A 10,000-nucleotide genomic window follows, 5' to 3' on the forward strand; every position below is an offset into this window, starting at 1 on the left:
ATATCATTATTACATTTATCCTGCATCTTGCCGGCATCGATGATCATTGTAATATCAAAAACTTTTTTTGTTTTGTATCAATTCCGATAGAAACGCATTCACTTGACCCCAAACAATATTTCCCAGAAAATGGATAACTTTCCCCATTAGGTGTTGGGTATGTTTATCACACAATGAACCGGCGTTGTTTCAATTTTAACGTGGTGAGATAGGAGCCCTCGATCATGTCTCTTTTGAGGTTTCAACTCCAAGTCTTCCTCACACTGATAAACTGAGTTTCAGTCTTTTGTTCGGTTTGAATTCAGTCAAGCCAGTCTTACTTGAGTGGAAGACTGTTAATGGAAACGTGTAGATAAGCTTACGATGACTGAGAGACAACATATACCAAGGGCCAAAAGACATCGACGCGTGCTAATTTAAAAAAGGCTCAATGTATCTGGAGATTCAATGAACTCATCAGAATTATTTTCTCAACACTCTGATGACGGGGGCGGGACTGAAGATGGTCGTTTATGGAGCTTACTGGGGCTCGTCGTATCGAAGTTCAAGTATAGGAGGTTTTCATGTGACGTCATCGCCGCCATGTCGGTGGACGAAAACAAAAGACCTCTCATGAGCTTCTTTTGTTCGTCCACCAGAAGTCGTACATTTCTCTATTGTTATTGGTGTCTCTAGAGGTTGGTTGAAAACGTCCTATTCCTTGTTTCAGCTGATGAGTGAACACTTCCAATGGGTGGTTTTCACATTTCGTCATCGCAGCCATGTTGGTGGACGACAACAAAAGATCTCTCGTTAGCTCCTTTTGTTCGTCCTCCAGCAATTTGTACATTACATCATTGTTATCTGTGTCTCTAGATTGCATGCACACGACCTATGCAAGAAACGTTCAGCCTTTTGGCCAATAACTGCCTGTCAAGCACCCATTTTACTTGCAACACTGAAATATTAAGTGACGTTTCTAAAGTTAAGGCGAACTTTTGGAACGCAGACTCTTCGAAATTCAGGTTACAAACTTTACCCGCCAAATTTTCCCTCGTTGAGTTTCATGTTTTTTCGGTGGGCAAGATATGTACATTAACGATGGCATTAATGAAAATCCCCGAGGGACAACTGCTAATAACATGTCTTGCAAATGAACTCTGTCAGTCTTCCTTTCGATAATCGAAAAAAAAAAGAATACACCTAGCTCGAAGGTTTTACTCAAGCTCAAGTCTTGATTCAGGAGCTAAAACAAAAAAGTCACAGAAAAATCTCGTAAGACCGGAGATAGCAACGAGTAGAAGTTTTCTAGTTCTTTACAGTCATTAAGTACCTGCACGACTTACAAATTAAAACTGACGACTTACAAATGAGATTGATCGAATTTTCCAAAAAGCCCTGCAGCTATTTCTTAAAACGCCCACCACGGAAACAAATCGTAAAGTCAAATTTGAGTTGGGAGAAAGCTATCCATTTCGGAAGACGCAAGTGATTGGGAATCGCGCGAGCAGACAACAACGCCAAGAGAGTGTTGTCCTGGACAAGTGGTTTGTCCTTTGTGTTGTAACAAAACTGCAAGAGTAAATGCTGAAACAATTGTCGTAAATCCGATAGTATCATCTATACATTGTTTTTCCTTGACTATGCAAAATAAAATTGAATCCGCAGTCGTTTTATACAAATCTTTACCTCACCTCAATTAAAAAAATACTGTTCGATGAAAGAAGATCGTTCGGTTGAGAGTAGCCCTGGGAGAGAGTTTTCTTGATGAAAATGATGTCACTTCTGAGTTCAAACCATTTGCTAAAAAAAAAAACCCAAACTCAACCAAAAAAGAGACCCAAAAAACCCGAACACAAACAAGTTGATAATGTTAGTTGAGCATTACGCTTTTAAACTTTTATCGTTATGTCAGTTGTGTTTTCTATAATGTTATTGGTTAGTTGGAATTTATATGCTTGTAACGAACATTTAATCTACAAAGAAACACTGTATTGATAATTATATATATGGATTATCTTGTAAAAATTTGAATGTTACACTCACTATAGCTGATGATAATGTTTGAAACATCGAGACACGTTCCTTAAAAACTGATAAACTCCTAAGTATGGTTGTATTTTAAAAATTGTGCTAAAAAATATTGTAATGCATATTCTTGTGGCAATCCTGACCTCGACATGTTTCGTTTCTGCCAAGAGAATCATCAGAGACCGATTTGTGGTTGATTGTTTGGTTTTTCGTTTCGTTGACTTGTTTTGCACAATCATTAATCGTCTTGATTTCCCGTCATAATTTCATACTTATGGGTTTCTGGAAATACATCATGCCTGCTACCTTTTGACATATCCGTCGCAGCAGTATGCGAGAATAATGTCGCCTGGAACAAGTCTAATGGCGTAGCTCAATTCTGAAGAACACGAAAAAGAGTCGGAGTCATGACCTGGAGCGGAAAAATGTCAGTAACCAAATCGTGTGGACCATTATTTGATGGTAATATTTTAAACAAAACCTGTCCGTGCCAAGTTTAATTACTTTTCAATTTTTGTCACGAGAGGATTTTCATTACAGAGTCAGTGTTTTCACCTTGACAGCTGCATGCAAATTTGCATGCCACATAAATAGGCCTGAAATTTTTAAAGGTAAGAGAAGACTGTACATTTTTGCCAACCAGTTTTCCTTCGTTTTTCCAGATAATTATTTCACGCCAACAATTTTTAACACTTGAGCAGTTCTATTTTGTAGACTGGTTTGCCCAGCAAAACGAATTTCTACTGAAATCGAGGAAATGGCAAAAGAGGAATTTAAATTGTTTGTATAAGAAAGTTCTACATGGCTGCAAATAAACAAAACGGGTCATATTACAACAAAGCAACACTCACCTGCTCAATTAGAGCCGCCATTGACAGTGAAAATGCTTTAACAAGCAGACTTCCCATTAAAGTTGCATGAATATCGACTCCGAATGGTTATCTTTTGCAAGTATTGAGATCGAGTGTTGTTGAGATCACTTCGTGTGTATATATTAAAACCATTATTCTTTTCAATGTCGGTAAATATTCTGCCACTCTTCACCTCGATTTCAAGGAATAATTGTTAATTATTGTATCTTTCTAGGCAAGGTATTCGTATCTCTTTAAACTGGGTAGCCTGCGTAGCAAGCGAGCGTTTCCGAAGAAGACTTTTAATGTTTTGGCCGCGCAAAAAATGGGGCGAGACAAGAAGTTCGTTCTCCTCTCCTCTCCTCCCCTCCAAACTCCATTTTTATTTTTTTGCGCTCACCCTATTCTCGCGCTGCAGAAAAAAGAGTTCGCTCCTCGCCCACTGGAAACGCTTTCTATGCAGGCTATAAACTGGGTGGGGATGAAGTGCTCCATACAGGTCGTCCTTTGCTCCATACTGATAGACTCAAATGGCCAGCTGTCTTGGTAGAATGGGACCACAGGATAGCTGTATTGGATCACTAAGTGGCCTGGGGATAAGGACCCCATGGTTATCTTAACCCTCTCCCTCCTAAAGAGTGACACTTATAGATTTTACTCTGTCTAACACCAGACGATTTTACTTGTCAATGGGGATCTCTTCAAGGATGAATGGGTTAAGGGGAAACGCTTGTTCTTCATCCCCTGCCACTGTACCCCACATATTTTGTTGTGTCTTTCCATGTGTTGGGAACATTAATGGCCTTGTTTCCACGAGTCTCCGATAACTCAGTGGTAGAGCACCCGAAGTAGTATTCGGCGGCACGTCGTGGGTTCGACTCCTGCAAAGGAGCACTCGGGTTTTTTTCCGCGTATCCCTGAGTCACCATTGAAACTGAAAATGCCTACTCCTCATCTTATCCTGATAGTTTCATTGGTTTAGTTTTATCTCATTTTACAAAAGTTTTTACAGTAATTATAAGCTCTGTTTGTTTGTTTTTTTAATTGAGGTTTAAAAGCCTGGGGCTCTGTGATCTATTCTTCGACTGGGGACACGTGCAAAGGCACTGAAATAAATAGTAAGTGTGAACACATCGGGCAACACGGAGTAAGAATCAATGACACGGAAAGCTTAAAAAAAGTCTTGGGGAACATTAATGACAGTAAGGAATACTGGACTGGACTCAGGTAAGAAGGAAACACAATCCAAGCAAGCCCAAACATTTGGCGTTATGTAAAAAGCAGGCGCAAGTAGAATTTCTGATTTAGTTCAGGAGAGCGTAAAAATGTCTTAGATTTATGGTGACGCAAAGGATTTAAAAAAAACGAAATATTGAATCTCCACAACTGACGCAAGCTGGCGTTTTGCGTTCCAAGGTTTTCAATCACGTTCACTGGATCGATAATGCTGAACATCCTGTTATATCCTGGATTATCGGTGAAGTTATTTATTAATCCAGCGATGCTGATTCTAGAAATAAGTAGCAGATACTCAGACTTAATGGGACAGAAATGGACATTAGTGTAGATACCTCTCCTAGGGGGGAGAGGGCGTTAAGCAGCGACGAAACTGTAGAGGATATGGACTTTACAAAACTTTGAGAGTCTAAAAGGGAAGGATCTAAAGTTTAAAACGAGCAAAAATACATGGCCCGGCAAGCTCAACTCGACGTGTTCTTCTCAGTTAAGTACATTTTTTTGCTAATTTTTCCTAACGACGTGAAATGAACAAATGTGAGGTTATGTGGAGGACGTGAGCCATGCATAATTAATTCAGTTCCATACCGTTTACTCACGTTCAAAACTGACTGATTGGACCTCAGAGGGTTGGATCTAGGGAAAGGTGACGTCACTTTCTCACTAGCGTAAAATTGCAGCGTGTAAATGCAGCTTATCATATATGCAAAACAAGAGTTTAAAAGACTGAAAGCCCGAAACTCCCGTGCTGCCATATTCGGGAATTTTAGCAGAGACGAAGGCTTCGGCAACGAAAACGCCACAAAGCAAGAATATCATTGGTTAAGGCCGGTTTACACGGTACGATTTGTGACAATTGTCGGCCCGATTTATCGGCCCGAGAGCGGCGTCGGAGCGCAATCTTGTGTGCCAGCCAATAAACGACCGATTCATGGAGATGAAAATCGGTCCCATTCAAAAAATATATTGCAGTGCAACAACGTGAGCATACATCAGGAAATCTTTCAGTTTTTATCTTCACTTTAGAACCGTTGCTATAAACTCCAATTCAATTATAGTTTGCCCCTATTGTTCAAGGTGAACAAGATGGAATAATCGCGAAATACTTTCGATAGCACTGTTATATAAGTGACGTTGAAGTTGAAGGCTATTCCTCAACAATAGTTTCCCTATTTATTAGTCCATGCCAATCCTGAAGATATACCGGCATGTGGCGGGAGCTGATTTTTGTTTTGTGAACCGGTTCGTGATTTTGCTTGACAAACTTCCAACTGCGAATTGATTTGTGCTTACTGTAGTGACAGTATTCTCATCAAATGGTGAGTAAAAACTCGCTTTCCGTCAGTTGTATATTTCAGAGTGTAATTCGCGGTTTATTTGTAGGTTTTTACGGCGTCTTCTTGTCGCTTGTTATACCAGATGAGAACAAACAATTGCAAGTGCTTTGAAAATTGGGTGTGTCAATAAATCGACTGTTGTATTCCAGATAGCTTCGAGCGTGTACTTATTTCCCGAACACTCCCTAATTAATAAGTGTTTTTACGAATTCACGTGACGTCACGGCCATGTTGGTGTCTCTAAACAATGGAACGGTGTATATTTTTGCGTTCCTAACTAATCCTCCGGGAATCGAGCTCTATTCTCATGCAAATGCTTTCTTTTGTTTCTGTGGAAAAACAAGCTTACTGATCGTGTGAGTGAATAGGGACAGTGTGGCCCAGTGGTTAGGGCGCTTGCCTTGAGATCCGGAGATCCCGGGTTCAAGACCCGCACTGACCACTCGCTAAATTTGTTCCTGGTAGTCCCTGGTGCAACTTCCCAGCCGCACTTGTAAATAGCGAACCGGCCAGTTGGGATTCTGAACAGTTGTTGTTGTTGTGGTCTGTTGTTTCGTTGATTGTTTCATTGGCCCTGAAAAGCCCCTATGGGAAGCGGTCAATTAAGTATGGAATGTAATGTAATGTAATGTAATGTAATGAATACACTCTGAAAGCCATTTTCGAAATATCAATATTCAGCTTGATAGTGAGGCAGAAAGGACAAAAACAATAGAAACAAGTTGCAATTAATGTGAAAGATATTAACATATCATCCAATTTCCTTTGTCTCTGTCTTCTAAATCCTTCGAGCTCAATTTTGATATATCGAAAGTGGCCTATTAAGCCGCGTACATAAGCATTGCATTCTTAATTAAACAAGCGAGTCTTTGACGTCATTTTCTCCTCGATCCAGCTCTCTCAAGATTCTAAAGTTTGTAATAGCGGACAATTAAATAGGAAAATTCCAGTTAAAATGAACGGGTGTCTTTTTTAAATCAAGGCGTAAATCTAGAGTTAATTTTGTTAATGTAGTAGGAAAATTGATTGATTTGGTCATAGTAGCACTTTAAGAAAATCTTCATAGCGAAAAAAAGGATTGGAGATTCTAAAACAAGAGCGACAGGCAATTACGAACACATTGTCATTAGGGGCTTTTTTCTTTGCACAAATCATCACAGAGCTTTGTATGCGACCACGGTTGACTGACAAATCATCCTCGTGTGCATAAGGCACCACGCCTTTTGCAGTGTGTCTTCCCGTTTACGATTTTGTCCAGCTACGTCATCATTGTTCGATACATCCCATCATTCGCTTACCAGGACTTTCTTTTTCATTGATGACTTATACTCTTTGATTTCTTTCAGCTGGCATCACAAATGGGGATATTCCTGGTATCTAAATAAAGAGCTTAACACCACGGTAGAGGAAAACTTGACTGATATCAACAACACGTGGTTTTGCTTTTTGGTCAAGAAGCGTGAAAAGAAATTGATAGTTGAGAGATGTGACGAAAAGCATAATTACATCTGTCAGAAGGGCAACTCTGGCAACATTAATCGAGGTAAGAGTAACTTCATGCACATTACCTCATAGAATTTGTAAACCTTTTCATTGAGAGAGATCAAGCTGTGTAGTTAGTTGAAATTTGGCCATGGTATTCCTCCAAATTTTATTAATAGACCTGTCGGTTTCTTGCCTGTTAGCAAGAAGCACTGGGCAAGAGCACAAACAGGAAAAATAAGCTTTTTTATTTTTTTCTGAGGCATCTCCGCGGGCCGCAATCTAAAATCCTCATTTCTGATTAGCTAATAGCGTGCTCGTAACCGGTGTCTTCAAGCAGGCAACCGTGGACAATAACCGATACAGCTTTTTACCATGAGGACCAAGATCCGAACTCTTTCCGCCCTAATCCCAGCAAATCGAAATTGTTGCAAACGTTTACAGATAAGAACAACAGTTACTCGTAAACAACTTCCCGGGATGTCATATAAGTAAAAGAATATCAACTCTGAAGAAAGTGGATTCAAACAAGAGCGTACACAGTGAAAGTAAATTTACTATCCAGACAAAGAAACTTCTAACGAAACGACGGCTTTAATACAAATGACAGTTTTCAAACGAACAGCAAATAAGAAATACGTTATTTACCGATATTCGTTACCCTGGTTCCAGAGGTTTTTCTTGAGCTGCGAAAGAGCCGCGAGGCGGCAAGAAAGAGAAAAACCGCTGGGTACCTGGGTACCTTGCACTTGAATCTCACTTCCATGCAGACGCCAGGGCCAGATAGGTTGATATTTTTACAAACATGCAGATCAATATGATTGGTTCGTTTAATTGGTAATACCAAGGGGACGCGTGATTACTAAGTTGCCATTGGTCCCTTTGAAATTATCAATTCGACGCGTTTGACAGCTGCCGTGTGCATGAAAGTGAGATTCAAGTCTAAGGTAACCAGAGCTTTTTCTCTTTCTCACGTTTCGCGACTCGTCTTCACCCCTTCTCGGGTCTCTCGCGGCTCAAGAAAAACCTCTGGGACCAGGGTAATCTTGGTCCGTCCATATGGTAAAAACCGTACACTTGGTCTTGAGTACGGCCATCACCGTCGGCCTTACTCAAAACCTCGGGCACGATTTTTTTCAGGTCTTTCTGCAGGTACCGGAAAGCATTATGGTTTTGGTCACTTGCGATTAGTTTTTATTCGAAGTTTCTGTGTTTTCTGTCTTTTGTTTCTTTTGTTTTACGCCATTTCTGATACTTGCAGAAGCTGCCTTTTTTCCCATGAGGACGTCTCTTCCGGTAAATAGCATCTTCATTATTGCAACGCTATTGATAATTAGATCATAGAACTTAAGAAAGCCACATATATTAAAGCACTAACCTTCCTCTAAATCTACGTTACAATACGACATAGTCAATAATCAAGTCGGTAGACTAGCAGTTGATTCACTATCATAAGCACACGTACAAAGCCACAAAGACGACCTAACAATAAATGCATCGAGATTGCAAAAGGTTAGCCTGCGTCGCAGACGAAAATAAACCTCGGTAAGTAACGTCTGCGAAGCATGGCAGAGATCCTTTGTGGACCCCCCGCTGCGTACCCATATTTTAGTTCGCGCCACGATTGGCCAGTTGAAAAAGCCTTTGTTTTCTTTGTCTGTGATCGCCTCCAATTGGCTGAAAGAATTTCCTTTGGAGTGTGCACCGGAAGCGAAGCCGAGTTGGTCGAAGCAACGTTAGCGCTGACCATTCGTTGAGCTGTATTAAAACCTTTCGGTTTTTCATGGTATTTAACGTGGGTTAGCACTAACCGTGCTTCGAGCAACTTGGGAGAGAATGGCCGCGGTAGGCGAAGAGAAGTGGAAAGAAGCCTTTGAGGCAGTGAAAGCGCAGTTTGCATTGACCGACCTGCTTCCAGAACAGCAAGAAGCTAACAAAGCATTTTTTAAGGGGAAAAATGTGTTTGTAAATTTACCCACGGGCTTTGGAAAGTCGCTTATTTTCCAAAGTTTGCCCATTGTCGTGGACATTGTTTGTGGTAAGCCTCGCGGCTCAAGTGTTATTGCGGTGATTTCACCTCTGCGGTCGTTGATGGAGGACCAAGTGCACTACTTGAACAGCATTTGTATTCCAGCTATTGCCATTACCGATGTAGAGGATCCAGAAATTACTCAGCAAGTTTTCAACGGGAATTCGGTTCGCCCGAGTGTCTGTTGTCTACCGCTCTCAGGAGGGGAATCTTCAAAAGCGAAAGCTTTTCTGAAATGTTAATTGGAGTGGCAATCGACGAGGCTCATTCCTGCTCATTGTATAACACAGTGGTAGGTAAATTTCTCTTTCTAACGCAGAAGAACGAGAATAAATCTAGGAACGTGTCCCTGAATTTCTCACACCTTGTATCTCCTTTAACTGAGTTGCTCTTGCCTGCGTCGGTTTGTTTACGTCTGCGACGCACACTAGAGTTGCTCGTACTATGAAGTATTTGAGCTTAAGCTTACATGTAAGTCTTACGTGTAGCCTGCTTCCACGAAGCTCAAGCTTATTTAACTGTTAGATTAATACGTCAGCGAAAATATAAACTGCGTTACACTCTGTCGGCGACAAAATTCTGCAGCTTTTTTTTTTTCAACATACTTGTAAGTCGGTACCAATAAGACTTAAATGCAAATTTCTGACTTGTGATTGTTATTTATTTTACTTAACCGAGATGCGTGAGTTGCGTGTTTTAAATGAGAACTTTGAAATAATGTTGAAGGGAAATTTAAAACGCACTTCCGGTAATTCGTTGAGCCCGTTGGGAGTCCAGAACAAGGATCTCTGCGCTGCTTCGCAGACGGTACTAACCGGGGTTGGTTTACGTCTGTAACGCAGGCTAGCAAAAGGTTAGCCTAAAAACAAATCTCAATGTGTAAGGTTTCCATTTGTTTATGCAAGGTATAGATTTACGGTTTACTATTATAAAAGGGAAGCTTTTACAGACAAGTATTCTACATAATATGCCATATTTTGCAGTGAGCATTAAGAGATGATTAAAAAATGGTGATCCGATGATTAAAATGTGCGACAATACGAACGACGTATGAT

Source organism: Montipora capricornis, chromosome 14 (genome assembly GCF_036669925.1).
Source record: "Montipora capricornis isolate CH-2021 chromosome 14, ASM3666992v2, whole genome shotgun sequence".
Lineage (NCBI taxonomy): Eukaryota > Metazoa > Cnidaria > Anthozoa > Scleractinia > Acroporidae > Montipora > Montipora capricornis.